The following is an 18,133-nucleotide window of genomic DNA, read 5'->3' on the forward strand; positions in this document are numbered from 1 at the left end:
AACATGTATAGGATGCTTGGTGCATGAGTGACTCATCACATACAATCTGCTCAACATGTACTAATGCTCTGCACTAATTAGGTTTATTCCTTGACATGCGTTGTCTAGAAACTTATGCACGAAATGTTTTGATCACTTGGCTCACACTAATTTCTTGACTCACTCTGATCACTTGGCTTGCACTATAATACTAGTAGAGAATGACTAAGTGTTTTGTCATTACCTTGTCTAAACTAATATGATATTAACAATCTCCCCCTTTGACATGAGTGGAAAAAACACTTTTTCATGGCATATGCATAAGTTAGACAATATATACTATGTTACTTGACTCATATATGAATTTTTAAAACTTTAAAATTCTGCAAAATTGATGACTAATCTATCATACCTTATTACTCCATTACCCTCCCTAAGAAAATAGTTCATTTCTTTTTCTGAATCTACTCCTCATACTCCTATAGAGTAGATATCTGCCTTTACAAAACATTTTCTCAAAATTTCATAAGCTCCCTTTTATGACACTTATGTTAGTTGGGTCATACACTTAATCTATGTTTGTCCAAAAATAGTTTATGTAAACCCATGATTATCTTTAATGTTGCATCCCAGTTGTTGCAAGCTACCTCTATTGATTGATATTGAATATCTAGCTAGGAAGCAAGGTCAACTAAACCATCATAAGTTGAAAGATCTGAATCTTTCTTCATCAACATTTATGCATAGGATAGTTCCTTATGCAACACTTCCATATATAGAATCAACATGGATTGGATATTGATCAAGGTAGACCAAATATTAGCATCTTGTGCTTGCAGCTCAAAAAGCCTACCTTGAGTCTTTAGTAGCCTCTAGAAATGCACTTGACTTTGACTAGGAGAAAGTTGTACCTATGTGTTGTAGATCTCCTTGTAGTTGGTCAAAATCTCTATGTGTCTCTTGTGTGAAATTTTACACATTGCACAGTTTGGTGTCTAAAGAGAAGATATTCTCTAACATTGTCTTGACACTTTCCATTTTGGTTGCTAAGTCAACCTATCTAAGTTCATTGGCACTTGATGCACCTTTTCTAGTACCTTTATATGAAATTTATTTTTGGACCATTAAGGTAATTTAACATTGAAGTCCAGGTCTTCATCTCTAATCTTGTCCATAATGGTGACAAGTTTCTCTATGATAGGCTTGTTTTCATCAAGTTTTGCTAGGCTAAAAGCATCATAGAATATGTCTTTAATATTATGTAACAATAATTTTTGCTTATGTTCCCTCATAATTTTGTGCCTCTTCTTTCTTTGTAGAGCATCTTGTAGTATACTCATCTCTTCTATAGTGATTGTATTAAGATCAAACTTAGGTAACTCAATCAATTCATCAAGACTTACATCACCAAATGATGTACTATTAGCACTAAGTGGTGTGTTGGAGCCTGACCTTGATATCTATAGTAGGGTTTCCTTCATTCTCAGTCTTTGAAGAGTTTGGCTACTAATAGTAGATGTAGATAATGGCAATGTGACTAGTATTTGTAATTCTATATGCTTCTCTAGCTTAGCAACCAACCCTAACTCTTCCATTTTTTTATCCTTCATTTGAGCTTCACCTTGTCATTATGTGTTAGGTACAAGACTTTCTTCCGAACCCATTTTCACTTCAGTTCCATCTTCCTCAATAGTTTGTAATGTTGACAAACCTAAACTATTTAGGCTAGGAAATTATGTTTCCATTTTTGTGCCTCTACCTCTTTCATCTAAAATACAATGATGATAATTGCATATGGTGTCTTAGTTGTAGCAATTTTCTATACCTAGTTTGCATTTTGATCTCCTTGAAGATCATTTGTATCTATCTCTTTCACTTCTATAGATTGATGGGGCAAATTTGATGTTTCTTTTGGTTTTTCCCATATAGATACAAGTTCTTCCTTCTCAATCTCATCCACTCTCACTAGAATAGGATTTGTGCATAGTTGTGCTACTGTGGTGGATTCCTTAAAAATATTATTCAAGTCTACCTCAGTCAAAGAATTTATGTTCTATGATGAATGATAAAAAATATTCTTCATAATAACCACTAATTCCTTTTGACTCTCCTACTCTACATGTGTTGGAATAACACTCAAGCACTTGTTCATCTTGAACATCATGTTTCTCATCTTCAATTTTAGCCTCTTTTGTAGTTCTCTAAGTCCCTTCCACATCAACTTCTTTGACTATGACCTCATCCTTTTCTTTCTCACTTTTCTCAAGTCTACTTTTCTCTTCATTTACTTTCTTTGCTATGGCCTTGGTGGATAGACCATACATGTCCTTCCAAATTAATGTTCTTTGAGTTATCATTACTTCTATCTTATTCCTCAAAATTTTAAAAGCTCTATAATTGGGGGAAAATTCTCCCTTGTATTTGTTCATGGCTTTTGCCATCTTCTACTTGTCCAAAGTAGGCATAACTTGGGATAATGGAGCCTCTCTTATTTTCTTCTTAATGGTCAAACTAAATTTCCACTTTTACTCAACTTGGCCATATATAATTTTAGGTAAAGAGTTAGAAATCTCTAGTGCCGTAGATTTAAATGTAGCTATCATCTCATATATGGCTTCTTCAACCTTATCCTTATCTACACTTCCTATTTTATCAAAATACACATGTGTGAACCCAGAAAAATCTACAACTATAATAATATTTTTAGAAAAATTAGCTATGTCAGAAGAGGGATTGTGGCTTACCACCTTGTGTTGACTCAAGTCATCTGACTTGGTCTTCTTCTCATCTATATCTACTTGAGGCACTGACTTCTTCTTCAACCTTTTGTGTCTTCTTAGTAGGCTTACTTGGATCTATTATGTCAAGTTTCCTCTTGCCCTTAGGCTTCACAACTTCTATAGCTTGAACTATGGCAACCTTGTGCTTGACCTAGTAATAGGAACAAATGGCTTCTATTTTTTTTTCTTCACAAGTTTTTCTATTTTGTCCACAAAATTTTCTTTATCTTTCATCTTCTTGGAATTAGTATCCTATTGAATACAATTTTCTAATTGTGTGTTGTCTTTGATGTTATGCAAATGCCATATTAGTTGTCAATTAGTGTCTATCAAGCTCACTCGGGCATTGAAGGAATTCTAACAGGAAACAGTGTTAACCGAGTTCTCATGGCTTGCAGAGGAAGGTTGGATAGAGTTAGTGTTCACCAAGTTCACTTGGTTGCCAAAGGGTATTTGCAAGTTCGTAGTGTTAACCAAGCTTATGTTGCTTAACATAGGAAATCATCTCAGAACTAGTATTTACCAAGCAAGGTTAGCCAATGAAGGATTTTGTTATTTTGGCATAAGAAGCTTAATTATTTTAAATATTATTTCTAGCTAACTATGGTGATGATTATTGGTTATTGTAATTTGTAATTGAGCCGAATTGACAATCTAGATGATATAAATGAAAGGTCAAGTTGAGATTTTAGTGTGTGTGCAAATGAGTTTATTGAATTGAGAAGAAAAGAGTTTGAGTGAAGCTGAAGGATAAGCAAGTATCCTTGTGGAGCAGAAAAGTGTTACTTGATAAAAAAGGATCAAGTATGAAGCAAAGTATAGATCTATAGTTAGCAATTTAATTGCATCACAATCAAGTCATTTCATTGTTAATTTTTTACCATTGTAGCAATGATCTAAAATCTCTTAACAGAGTTGGTTTAACAACTAGTTGTAAATCCTCTAACAAGGTGACAGTTCCATTGAATTTTTTTAAGACCTCTTTCAAGGCCACTCCTTACAGGGTGGTTAAATCCTCTAACAAGGTCACATCTAACAGTGTGTTTTGTAACCTTTAACTGGGTTGGCTCCTAAGAGGGCTCACTTTAGAAGAGTGAAACCAATAACTAGTTACATTGGTGGTTTTTTCTCATATTGGGTTTCCATGTTAAATCCTAGTGTCTCATGTGCTCATGTTATTTATTTTATGCTTGCAAGTTAATCACTATGAATGTTTAAGATCAACTAAAAGTAAATCACTCTACATTTACCAAGCTACAACATTTTTGTGTATACTAAATAATAATAGCAATCAATTTTATTTAACATCTAAGGGATCTAGGATTTATTTTAGTAGTAACTAATTCACCCTTCCCCTCTAAGTTACTCCTATATTTCCAACAATTGGTATTAGAGCTTCTGGTGCTTGCAGGAAGGATTTTAAGGTCTTAAGCTAAAGATCAGGATGTCTTACAAGAGAGAGATTCCAAAGCTTAATAGAGATAACTTTTTAGCATGGAAAAGACTCATGAGACTTCATCTAGTTTCCATTAGTGATTCAAGCTTGAAATACCTTGATGAAGAATATACAACTTCCAACAGTACAATATTTGTTGGAGACATTGCTTAGAAAAAGAACCATAACACCATGATGATTGATATTGCATCTACTCTTAGGATGAATTTGATGATATCAAGTACTACAAAATTGTGTTTGGTATGTATAAAAAGCTAAAGGACATCTATGGTGGTTATGACAATGTGAGGAGAGCCAAAGCAAAAAGCCTTCGAAGATAGTTTGATTAAATGAGAATGAGAGAAGATGAAAATGTTACCGAGTATGTGGAAAGAATCAAAGATAGTGTTAGTGTAATCAGAGCATCTAGAGGAGAAATCAAGGATGAAACTGTTGTAAGTAAAGTTCTCAGAACATTATTTCATATCTATGAAATTAGGGTATCTGCTATTCAAGAAAGGAGGTGTGAGACAAATCATAAGATAACTTTGGATACCTTAGTAGGAAGATTGAAAAATGTTGAGCTAGACAACTATGACAATTATGTTCTAGCTTCCAAAAATATTGAATTTGCATTTGAGGCCAAACTTTCACTTAAGGAGAAAGGCAAGAAGATAAAGGACATTTAGTAAGAAAGTGAAGAAGAATTAGAAGAAAGTTCTGATAATGATCTTGAAGTTTTTGAAGCTTTACTTGCAAGGAAATATTCTAGAGGTAGAGGAAAATACAAATGTAAAGTTCCCCTAATCTATTTTTCATGTGAAGAAATTGGTTATATTGCTGCCATGTGCCCAAACAAAGAAAGCAAGGATGAGAAGAAAAGTCACAAGTGTAATGACAAGAAGGATTCCAAAAATTAAAAATCATTCAAGGAAAAAGGTAAGAAGACTTGTTTTATGGCTAAAGATTCTAATAATAGTGAAGATGAAATAGTATACATTGGTGTGAAAGATGAATCTGACAAAGAAGAAGAAAAGATGGAACTTATCTCTCATGTCAGTAAGAATGACACATGGATCATAGATAGTCGATGTTCACATCATATGATTGGATAAAAAAAAGTTTGAACACTTTGAAGACTATGATGGTGGTAGTGTAAGGTTTGGAAACAATGAACCTTATTGCCAAAAAGGGAAAGGCTAAATCTTATTAACCAAAGAAATTGTATGTGACAATGCCTATTGGGTTGAAGGACTAAACATAATCTACTAAGTGTGGCACAATGGATTAACATTGGATTCAAGGTGAAATTCATGCATGGTAAGGCAAGATTGGATCAGGCAAACAAACAAGAGGTAACCTATTTTTTCTTGATCTTGGTGATTGTTCATGTTTTATTGCTCAAATAGAAGAAAGTTGGTTATGGAACAGAAGACAATGTCATGTAAACTTTGATAATATGGTCAAGATAAGAAAATTTAGAAAAGTGAGAGATATTCCTAGTTTGAAGAAACTAGATGTTGGCTTATGCAATAATTGTCAGATTGGCAAATTGGGAAAGAATAGTTTTAAAAGAAAAAACTATCGATCTGAAGATGTCTTGGAAATTATGTATACTAACCTATGCGGACCCATTATAATAGAAAGCTATAGTGGAGAAAAACTCTTTATTCTCTTTATTGATGACTATTCCAAAATGATGACTATTATGTATCTTAAAGAAAAGTTAGAAGCATTTGAGAAATTCAAATGATTTTTAGCAAGAGTAGAGAAGGAAATAGGGAAAAGGTTGAAATGCTTAAGATCAGACAGAGGTGGTGAATTCATCTCTAATGAATTCAATAAATTTTGCATTGAAAGAGGAATTAAAAGATAGGTATCAACCCCTAGTACTCCTGAGCAAAATGAGATAGCTGAAAGAAGAAACAAATCTATCATGGATTGTACAAGGACTCTAATGATTGAAAAGAATGTTGCTATCAAATACTGGAAGGAAGCCATCAACACTATAGTTCATACTTTGAACTGAGTACAGTTGAAGGAGGACTCATATAAAACTCCCTATGAATTATGATATGGCTATAAACCCAATGTAAGTTACTTGAAAACATTTCCAAGTAAATGTTATATCCTAAAAGAGTCTAGAAAAGGAAAGTTTGATGTGAAAGGTGATGAAGGTATATTCTTAGGATATTCTTGTAGAAGTAAGGCATATAGATGTTTTAATTTGTCTACTCATAAAATCATAGAAAGTGCACATGTGAGAATTGATAAGTTTGCAGAAAGGACTGAAGAAGAAAGAAAAAAGGAACCAAAAGATTACAAAAAATTTGTCTACATCAAATTTAATACATTGCTAGACACATCTATCAATAAGGAGACTTCTACTCCTAAGTCTTCCTCAGTTACCAAGTTGTAAGAAGTTCAAATTGAGTCACAAGGATTCAAGTCACATTCTAAAGCTACCAAACCAATGCCTACCAAGTCTAAGCAACTAGAGCTAGAAGTTGAAATTCAAAATGAAGATAGTGCAATTCATTCAAAAGGTAAAGAACCTGTGTTAGCTAAGTATGTCAGAAGGCATCATGCACCTGATCAGATTATTGGAGATAAATCAAAAGGTACTATGACAAGAAGTAAGCTAAAAGGTAGATGTTTACTTGCTAATTTTTAACCTAGAAATGTTAAAGATGCAATAGAAAATGAAAGTTGGATTGAGGCTATGAATGAAGAAATAGAACAAATAGAGAAGAACAAAACTTGGACTCTTGTTCCCAAGCCTAAAGATTAAAATGTGATTGGAACAAAATGGGTATTTAGAAATAAGCTAAATGAAGATGGACAAGTATCAAGAAACAAAACAATATTGGTGTGTAAAGGATATTCTCAAGAAGAAAGAATTGATTATGGTGAGACTTTTGCTCTTGTTGCAAGATTGGAAGGTGTTAGGACTCTACTTGCATATGTTGCCCACAGAGGATTCAAAGTATACCAGATGGATGCTAAATCTACATTTCTTAATGGTATTCTTGATGAAGAAGTCTACATTGAGCTACTCGAAGGTTTTCTTGATCTAGACAAAAACGACATGGTCTACAAATTACACAAAGCACTGTATGGTTTGAAAAAAGATCCTAGAGCATGGTATGAAAGGTTACACAACTACCTTATATAGATTGGTTTTTAGAGAATTAGTGATAATAGTAGTTTGTACATCAAGGAAGGACTAGATAACAAGATTGTATTGGAAAAATATTTCTGGATGACACTCTATTTATAGGGAATGATGATCTATGCAAAGAATTTTTAGAACAAATGAACAAAGAGTTTGAAATGTCCATGTTTGGTGAGATAAAATTCTTTGTTGGACTTCAGATACAATAAAGAAAGAATGGTATCTACATTACTCAATCTAAGTATATCAAAGAGATACTCAAGAAATTTGGAATGAAAGATTCAAAACTAGTTGGAACCCTCATGTGCACTAGACTAAAGCTTACCAAAGATGATGATTCAAAAGAAATAGATCAAACCTTATACAGATCAATGATTGGAAAATTATAGTATGTAGTTCATACAAGGCTTGATATTGCTTTAGCAGTTGGAATAGTGACAAGATTCTCAGCTAAACCTAGAGAAAATCATATGATGGCAATCAAAATAATTTTGAGATATCTAAAAGGTACTAAAGATTATGGTCTATGGTACAAACTTGGAGGAAAATTAGACCTAAAGGTATTCACTAAGGTTGATTGGGTAGGAAATCTTGATGACAGAAAGAGTAGAAGTGGTGGAGCATTCTTTCTTGGTAAAATATTGGTATCTTTGACAAGCAAGAAGCAAAGCTGCACATCCCAATCTATAGTAGAAGCAAAATATGTTGCAGTAGAAAAAAATTATTCTAATATTATTTGGTTTAAATAGTTTTTGGAAGGCATGAAGATTGAGATTAATGAACTAGTTATCATGTATTGTGATAACACTAGCACAATTAACATATCAAAGAATCCAGTGATGCATTCCAAAACTAAGCAAATTGCTATAACATATCATTTTGTCAAAGAATTGGTGTAGGATAAAGAAATTAGATTGGAATAGATTGGAATATGTTCACACAAAAGAGCAGATTGTAGAAATATTCACCAAGCCATTACCTAAGGATGCATTCTTGCATCTAAGAGGTAAGTTAGTGGTTATTTCCCTATCTGAAGCTCACTAAATAAAGTTTTAGTGATGCATCAATAGAAACCAAGCTGAAGATCAATCACTCAATGTAGCATAGTCAAGGGAATATTGCATATGAATTAGTACTCAAGGTACATTGATACTAATTTGGTATGTATTGTCTTTGGCATATGTTTCAAAGAGGGAGAAGATTACTGTCATATCTTTTTGAAATTTGTTTATATCTTTCTAATGGAGAAGTATACTATCATAAAATTTATGTAATTCCTTCATAGAGGGAGATTACTACATGAAAGAAGATTTTTTTTTTGTAAAATCTAAGAGGGAGAAACTTTCTATCAGAAGAATTCTTGTTCTCAAATTTCATTGTGCTATGATGTGTTGCCATCAATTCCAAAGAGGGAGATTGTTGGATACAATTGTCTAATTTTTTGTATTGTCTTTGATGTTACACAAATGTCATATTAGTTGTTAGTTAGTGTCCACTGAGCTCACTCAGGCATTGAAGGAATTATGACAAGAACTAGTGTTAACTGAGTTCTCATGGCTTGTGAAGGAAAGTTGGACAGAGTCAGTTTTCACTAAGTTCACTCGATTGCCAAAGGGTATTCACAAGTTTGCAGTGTTAACCAAGATTTTTTTTGTTAACATAGGAAAATGTCTCAGAACTAGTATTTACCGAGTAGGGTTAGCCATTGAAGGATTTAGTTGTTTTGGCATAAGAAACTTAATTATTTTAAGTATTGTTTCTAGCCGAATATGGTGATGATTATTGGTTATTGTAATTTTTAATTGAGCCTACTTGACAATCTGGATGATATAAATGAAAGGTGAAGTTGAGATTTTAGTGTGTGTGCAAATGAGTTGATTGAATTGAGAAGGAAAGAGTTTGAGTGAAGCTAAAGGATAAGCAGGTATTCTTGTGGAGTAGAAAAGTGTTATTTGATCAGGAAGGATCAAGTATGAAGTAGAATAGAGATCTATAATCAGCAATTCAATTGGATCACAATTAGGTCATTTCATTGTTACTTTCTTACCATTGTAGCAGTGATCTAAAATCTCTTAACAGAGTTGGTTTAGTAGCCAGTTGTAAATCCTCTAACAAGGTGATAGTTCCATTGAATTTTTTTAAGATCTCTTGCAAGGCCACTCCTTACAAGGTGATTAAATCCTCTAACAAGGTCACACCTAATAGTGTGTTTTGTAACCTTTAACTGGGTTGGTTCCTAATAGAGCTCACCTTAGAAGAGTGAAAATAGTAACTAGTTAGATTGGTGGTTTTTCCCATAGTGGGTTTCCATGTTAAATCCTGGTGTCTCATGTGTTCATGTTATTTCTTTTATGCTTTCAAATTAATCACAATGAATGTTTAAAATCAACTAAAAGTAAATCACTCTACATTTATTGAGTTATGACATTTTTTTGTATACCAAATAACAACAAGAATCAATTTTATTTGACATCTAAGGGATCTGGGATTTATTTTATTAGTAACTGATTCACCCCTCCCATCTCAGTTACTCCTTCTATATTTTCAACAATTGGTATTAGAGCTTTTGGTGCTTGCAAGAAGGGTTTTAAGGACCTAAGCTAAAGGGTTTTAAGTGTTTTAAGTAGTCTTGGATAGGGGTGTCACCCCTAGTTTACCTCTAAGATATTCATGTGCATCCTTAGGTAAAGATTTTGTGAATATATTAGCTACTTATTCTTTTGTATTCACATATTCTATTCTCACTTATTTGTCTTGAACCAACTCCCTCAAGTAATGATACTCTATTGCAATGTGCTTAGTCTTTGTGTGCATCATAAGTTTCTCAGATATGTTTACATCACTTGTATTATCATAGTAAAGTACCAAAAATTTAGTAATTTCTTCCTTCATGTCTTTGAGTATTTTTTTGATCCATACCACATTTGTATAATTTACTATAGTAGCCACACATTTAGCTTTAGTAGTAAATTGAGATATATAGTTTTGTTTCGTATTGGTTTAGTTGACCAATATTTTTCCTAAGTAATATGCTCAACCACTTGCACTCTTTATGTAATCAATGTTTCTAGCCCAATTAGAATATGTGTAGACTCATAAATCAAATTTTTCATTTTTTTTTGTAGTATAGACCATAATCTTATCTTCCTTTCAAATATCTCATAATTCTCTTAACAACCATCAAATGATTCTCCTTAGCATTTGAAAAAAATCTTTCAACAATCCCAATAGCTAATGCAATATCAAGTCTATTATGTACTACATATTGCAACTTTCCAATCATATACATGTACAATGTTTGATTTGCTTCAATTGAATCATCATTCTTTGATAGTTTGTGTCTTGTCACCATAGGAGTGCTCACTGGTTTTGAATCCTCCAAACCAAAAGTTTTCAACATTTCCTTTACATACTTAGACTGAGTGACATATATGTCATATTTCATCTAATATACTTGCAAATCAACAAAACACTTGATATCTCCAAACATAGACATCTCAAATTCTTTCTTTATTTCATTTGCAAATGTCTTAGATAATGCATTTTGACCTCTAAATATGATATCATCAACAAACATTTCAGCTAGCAAAATACCTTTACCTCCTTTTATCTTCAAAGAAATATTATTGTTATCATTAGTCTTCTCAAAGCCAATCTTCACAAGATAATTGTGAAGCCTTTCATACCATGCTCTAGGGGCTTGCTTTAAACCACATAAATATTTGTGTAATCTACATAACATGTTCTTGATATTTGAATCAATAAATCCTTCAGGCTATTCTATGTAAACCTCTTCTTCTAGTATATCATTTACAAATTTTGACTTCACATGCATCTAATAAACTTTGAAATCTGCATATGCAAAGTAAGAAAGAAGAATTCTTATCTAATCTTGTAGCTAGGGAAAATGTTTCTCCATACTCAATTCCTTCTTCTTGTGCATAGCCCTTGCAAAATAATCTTTCCTTATTCCTTATAACTTCATCATTTTCATCTAACTTGTTTCTATACACCCACTTGGTTCAAATCATATTCTTGTTTTCTAGTCTGGGTACTAGAGTCCATGTCTTGTTCATCTCAATCTAATCAATCTCTTCTTTCATGGCTTTACTTGAATCTCATGTATGATTAACAAACATGTATCACTTCTCAATCTATTCCTTGTCATTGGTCTAGCTTCTTTATCTCCAATAATTTGTTCAGTAGGGTTGAGTCTTATAACATAATTTGACAATCTTCATTCTTCGCTTCTATCTTCAATGGGTCTATCAACTTTAGAATCACTATGTACTTCTCTATTAGGTAAATCAACATTCCTTTCATGTACACTTATCTTAGAATTAGTATATACCTCAACTTATGTCGGCAACTCAGCTCCTGAATAAAACTCAATTCCTGAACAAAACTTGGCTCTTGAATACAACTAAACATCCATTGTATGTGACTCAATAGTCACTAATACTTGTTGTTTTTGATTTACAACTTGGTTCACAACACCTTCATCAATAGACATTCCTTCATAAAAGCATACATTCCTTCATAACAGTATACAAAAGATTTGTACTCTTTAGGTTCCTTCATAGGTTCATCTTCATGTACCTCTATATATTCATCAAACTTCACATTTGCACTTTCCATAACTTTTTTATTGTTAGTATTCAAACCTTTATAAGCTTTACTTCATGTGGAATAGCCTAGGAATATACCTTCTTCACATTTAGCATCAAATTTACCTTTCCTATTATATTTAAGAATGTAGCACTTTCTTCCAAATACCTTAAAATATTCTACATTGGATGAGTATCCATACCATAGTTCAAAAGGTTCTAAATGAGTACCTTTATTAACTTGTACTTAGTTTGGGGTATAGATAGTTGTACTTATAGCTTCTCTCTAGTATTTCAAAGAAGCATTCTTCTCCATCATGAGTGTTCTAGCATAACCCATTATAGGTATTTTCCTCCTTTCAGCAATCCCATTTTGTGGAGGGGTCTTAGGTGGAGGAGCCTATCTCTTGATTCCTCTATCATTACAAAATATTTTAAACTCATTTGATATAAATTCTCCACCACTTTTAGATCTCAGACATTTCAATCTTTTGCCAATCTCCTTTACAACTATTGCCAAGTACCACTTAAACATTTGAAAAGAATATGATTTTTGTTTTAAAAAAATAACTATCACCATCCTAGAATAATCATCAATGAATAGGATAATGTACTTGACACCTTTTTAGCTTTTCGCATCAATTGGTCCACAAAAATCAATATGCACTAATTTTGGAATTTCTTTGGAGGAGTGAGTCTTACTTTTAAAACTTGATTTTGTCATCTTGCCTAACTAACTTTTTTTGCAAACCACATTCTCAAATTTATTTAGTTTAGGCAAACCTCTAACTCTTTTCATGTTACTAATATTGACTAAGTTATCAAAGTTAACATGACATAACCTCTTATGCCATAGCCACACATCATCAAATTCTACAACAAGACAAGTAGCATCATTCATGTCAAGATAAAATAGATTACCTATAGTATAATCTCCATTTCCAATCAATTTCCCATTAGTGTCATAGGCCTTTTCTTTCTTGTTCTCATATTCAAATTTGTAACTTGAACTAATTAGTTGTGACACACTCAATAAGTTATAGTTAAGTCCGTCTATATAATAAATATTGTCACACATGATCTTTTTTGCTAGTTTGATTGATCCTTTACCTTTTATTAGACATGGTACATCATTACCAAATCTTACACTATTACCATTGTAATAATCAAGTGCAATGAACTTACTTTTATCTCCAGCCCTATGATGTGAACATCCATTGTCAATGATCCATCTGTCACTCTTGTTCACATAAGATACCAATGTAGTTGCCTCATCATCATCAAAATCATCCTTCATAGCAACATACACAACCTAATCATCATGGTCATCAAATTCATCTTTTGTTTCTTCCTCAGTAATGTAGCAAGACTTCTTTCCTTTGTCTTTATAATCTTTGTTGTTCTAACCTCTTTTACTTCTAAATTTGTCTACACTTCTATTATTCTTCTTTTCTAGACATCTAGTAGTAATATGACCAACCTCATTATAATTAAAGCACATGATAGGTAGCTTACCTTTGCATTTCACTTTACCTCTATGAAATCTCCTCGCCAAAAATGCTTCAAGCTCTTGTACATCATCCCCATTTGTATCACTATCACTAGAAACATGTTTGACCTTTTTCTATTTCTCTTTGGATTCCTTTAATGATAGTTTATCTTTCAAAGCTAATTCAACATTTTTCAGTTTTGAAATTATCAAAATTAGAGAGTTCAAAGGTAGTGAATCTATCCATTAGTTCTTCAAGGGTTAGACTACTACCAAGAACACACCTTAGTTCTTGTATGGCAGAGACTCTAATAGCATAGATGGGTAGTAGTGTTCTCAGTACTTTGTTGATTACAGTCTCATCTTTAGTAATACCATTAGCTCCTCTAATACCATTCACAACATCTTTTATTATTGTACAATATTGGACAATGGTCTCACCTTCTTGAATTCTCATGTCATCAAACTTTCCTCTTAGACTTTCAGCTTTGACTCTCAAAACATTCTTATCTCCTCCATAGATCATCTCAATAACATCCCACATCTTCTTTGTAGTGTCACAATCTTTGATATCATTTATGTATGCATGTCTTGTTAAAATTTTGGGCATGAAATCATCAAACTTTGAGTAGCTTAGGGTAGAGGGAAGCTCTAATATAGCCTAATTATGTTCTTTCTTCTTTTTTAGATCATAATTAGTTAGGGTTCCAGTAGGATCAACATGCTTAGTGGTGATGGTAGATTGTGCATAGTCTCCAAGACCTCCTAGATGTAGCATCATCAAAATTTTCCATGCAATAAATTTTTTCTTGTTTAGTTTGGACAAATCCTTTCTATACATATTAATCTTTATATTTTAGTATGTCTTCAAAGTATTCCTCACAATCACCAATGCTCTAATACCAATTGTTAGAATTATTTAGAATAACTAAAAGGGGGTGAATAATTTATCCAAGGATCAAATGTACAAATAAAACTTTTCAGTGCTTAATAGATCCATATCCATAAAACCATAACATGCATGCATCCATTAGATAAAACAATACCTTAACTTAGTAGGTTACCATCCTAGGTCAAATTAACTTTGCATAAATGTAAACATGAAATACCATATGCACATTCACACAATTTGACACAAAAAATTTATATGGAAACCCAATTTGGGAAAAACCACTTCTAACATGCTACCCAATTTCACTATTCTAAAGTGATGCCCCATGAAAGGCCAACCCTTTTAAAGGTTTACAATACACACTATTAAATGTGACTTGGTTAGAGGATTTCAATCACCCTATTAGGAGTGAGCCTTGTTAGAGGACACTAGAACATTCCATTAGAATGTCACCCAGTTAAAGAATTTACAAATGACTATTAGGTCAACCTTAATCCAAAGTATTTTATCCACACTAGGGTCAGTGCAAGAAGTTGGGTCTCACTTTTGGCCAAAAAGTGGAAGTGTTTTTCCTGTTTTTGAAATTTTTTGTCAATTGATGTCAAAATTTGAGGTATTTAGAGATTGAATCTTTAAAAATTGCAGAAATAAAATTTTTAGTGTTTGGAATCTAGTTTTTGAATATGTAATTTATTTGTGCACCCATATGATAGATTATTTTTTTGCTATGGATCTTTAAAAACCACTTTTTCAAAATGCCTTTTTAGGACCATACCATGCTTGTGTACGGACACCATAATTTGACACAAATAAATGAATTTTTGCAAATCCTTTTAAAGGGAGTTACCTAATACACTTAAGATTGATGAAAATATTTTTTCTTAATATTTTATTGAATAATTTTATTTTTATTAATTATTAATTGGCTATAAAGGTAAATTTTAAAACCTCTCATGTACAGACCACATAATTTGATCAAAATCTCACCTTTTTCAATTTTTTTTTTTAAACATCAAAAGAATTGTATGTAGATTGATGACATATAAATTAATTTAAGAAAAATTATAAAATAAAAAAGTTATTAAAGTTTTAGTGAATGTCACTTTTTAACATTTAGGAGATAGTTTTGATTAATAAATAATGGAAAAATAGAAAATAAACTAATAACACTATAAAATTTACATTTTTGAAATCAGAACAACAAGACCTATAATGTGTTTTTGTCTCATCAAAAAATTCAATAGGAATGACTATAAAAAAATTACGACAATACCAGAAATTGTCGATTAAATGCCTTAGAAAAAAAAAGGAGCACAAAGGCATGGCTTGGTGGGACCAAGCCTATGCCATACCTTTCCCCAAGGCAAAACCCCATGCAAAAGTCGGGAGCCATGCCAAATTCCCACTCATGTCTCATGAATCAGGCACCCAATTTCTTTGAATCGTTATACCGACTTTTTAAAAATTGGGCACCCGATTTTTTTAAAAATCAGGTACCTGATTTGTAAATGGGTACCCAATTTTTAAGAAATCGGGTGCTTGATTTTTAAGAAATTAGGTGCTCGATTTTTAAGAAATCGGGTACCCATTTTTGATGTACCCGTTGGGTCTCAAAAGCTACCCCACCGACCTAATTTCAATGATTGAAATGATTGAACAATAGTTTTGACCTGCAACACTAAATTTTGTCATGCTTATTCTATTTTCTTGTCCTCTTATACAATTTGTAGGCTACTGATTCAAATTCAAAACTAGTGAAAACATGGGATCAAAACAAGGAAGAAAGAAGAAAGCAAGAGTTCTGACAGATGAGGAGATTGCAGAAAATAAAGAGAATGAAGCACAACATCAACGAGAGAGAAGACAGAGAATTAGAGACTTGAACAATGTTTCAAAGGAGAAAGACATTGAAGATACCACGATGGATGAAGAAGTCAAAGAAGAGAACCCAATACAAGAAAATTCAGGTGCATATTCTAATTATGCGTTCAATACAGGTGTGTCTCCAAACTCTCAAATTTTCTCTCGTGATGAAATTGGTGATTTTTTAGAAGCAAGTTACGATTTAAATGATTTAGATTTTCTTCATGAGAAGCAATTGTCAAACGATCATGCACAAAACAATCCAATTGAAATGCCTGCCCCAAAAGAGATGCCAAGAAAATTTGAAAATGATATTCAAATCCCAAATAACAGTGAAAATAGTAAAGTGTCTAAAAATAAAAATTGCATGAATGTAGACATAGAAACACCAACTACTAAAAAAACATGTCAGGATGATAGTAAAGTGTCTGAACATAATTTTCATATTCCTAATGATGTGTTAGATAATCTTGAGGGATTGGTTTCATGGAGACAAATTAGGACACATGCTAATAGATTGTATAGGCATTTTTTTAATAATAAAAAATTTGGATTTCAATGTCAGCTAATGTTGCAACTAATTAAAATTTCTAAAATGCAAAAAGTAATGAGAAGGTTGGGAATGTATGCAAAACCCAAGAATAAAAATGAGTCTTTAAAATAAGCTGTATCCACTGTTGCTAGTGCCTTTGATGTTATCGGAAAGAGAAGTCGGTCTAAAGATAAGAATGCAACACGACAAGCAATGACAACAGCTTTAGTTAACAAATCAACATCTGACAAAAGATTGATTACCAACATAAGTTGATATCTTAATGTGAATTGTAAGACTTTAGAAAGAGTTGTAAAGAGAAGGGTTAACTTTTAATGTGATCCAACAAATATTTTATAGACTTCTAGTGGTAGACTCCCGAGATGTGATATGAAACTTACTAGTGAAATCAAAAGTTTGATTGAAATTTTTTGGCATGATAATACAAGAGTATCACCTAATTCAAGAGATGTTCTTAAATTGAGAATTGGGTCAAAAATACGTGATCCACATCCTAAACACCTTTTGGATTGACTCAAACTGAATTGTTTAAAAAATTTGTAGATGGTAAGGTATTAAATATTACCATTAGTCAAAGATCTTTTGAAAAGTGTAAACCATGGTATGTAAGGATTAACAAAGAAAGAATCACATGTTGTTGTAAAACTCATATTCAATTTCATTACCATTATGATGTATTTCAATCTATACATGGTACCATGCATAGTAAAGAAATGTTGCAAGAATGTGGTATAAAAATACCACCTCAAACTATAAAAGATTTCATATCAGGTTTTTTTTGTAAGCCACCTAATGATCTATTCTTTCTTTTCAATGCATGTCTTTCTAGTACATGTGATATGTGCGGCAATCTTTCTTTGTTAGATGAATGTTTGCATGAAAATGCTTTGACTACTTTTGGGCAAAAATTAGTTGAGGTAAAAAGATTCAAAACTATTGAACATCCATTGAAGGATAAGAAGTTTGGAAGAAGGTGTGATCTAGTTACAGATAAAGTTAGTTGTCATGCATTTATGGATGAGTTTAAGAGTGTGATCATACCAAAATATGTTAAACACTCTCAATATTCTAGATGGCTTGATGGACAATTTCACATATGTAAGAATACATTTCCAATTGGTACTATACTTTCAGTTGTTGACTTTGCAGAGAACTACATGCTTGCACTGCAAGAAGAGGTACAACCACAATATTACAATTCAGTGCAAGTAACAATTTATGTTCATATAGTTTATTGGCATGCACCTGATAGTACAGAGGAGGATCGAAAAATATTGAGAGAGTACCATTTTTATTTAAGTGATAATAAACTCCATTCATCTGAGTTTGCCCAATATTGTTTCAAGGTCTTTTATGATAA

This window comes from Cupressus sempervirens, chromosome 11 (genome assembly GCF_028749045.1).
Source record: "Cupressus sempervirens isolate cs-2001-9-10 chromosome 11, ASM2874904v1, whole genome shotgun sequence".
Classification (NCBI taxonomy): domain Eukaryota; kingdom Viridiplantae; phylum Streptophyta; class Pinopsida; order Cupressales; family Cupressaceae; genus Cupressus; species Cupressus sempervirens.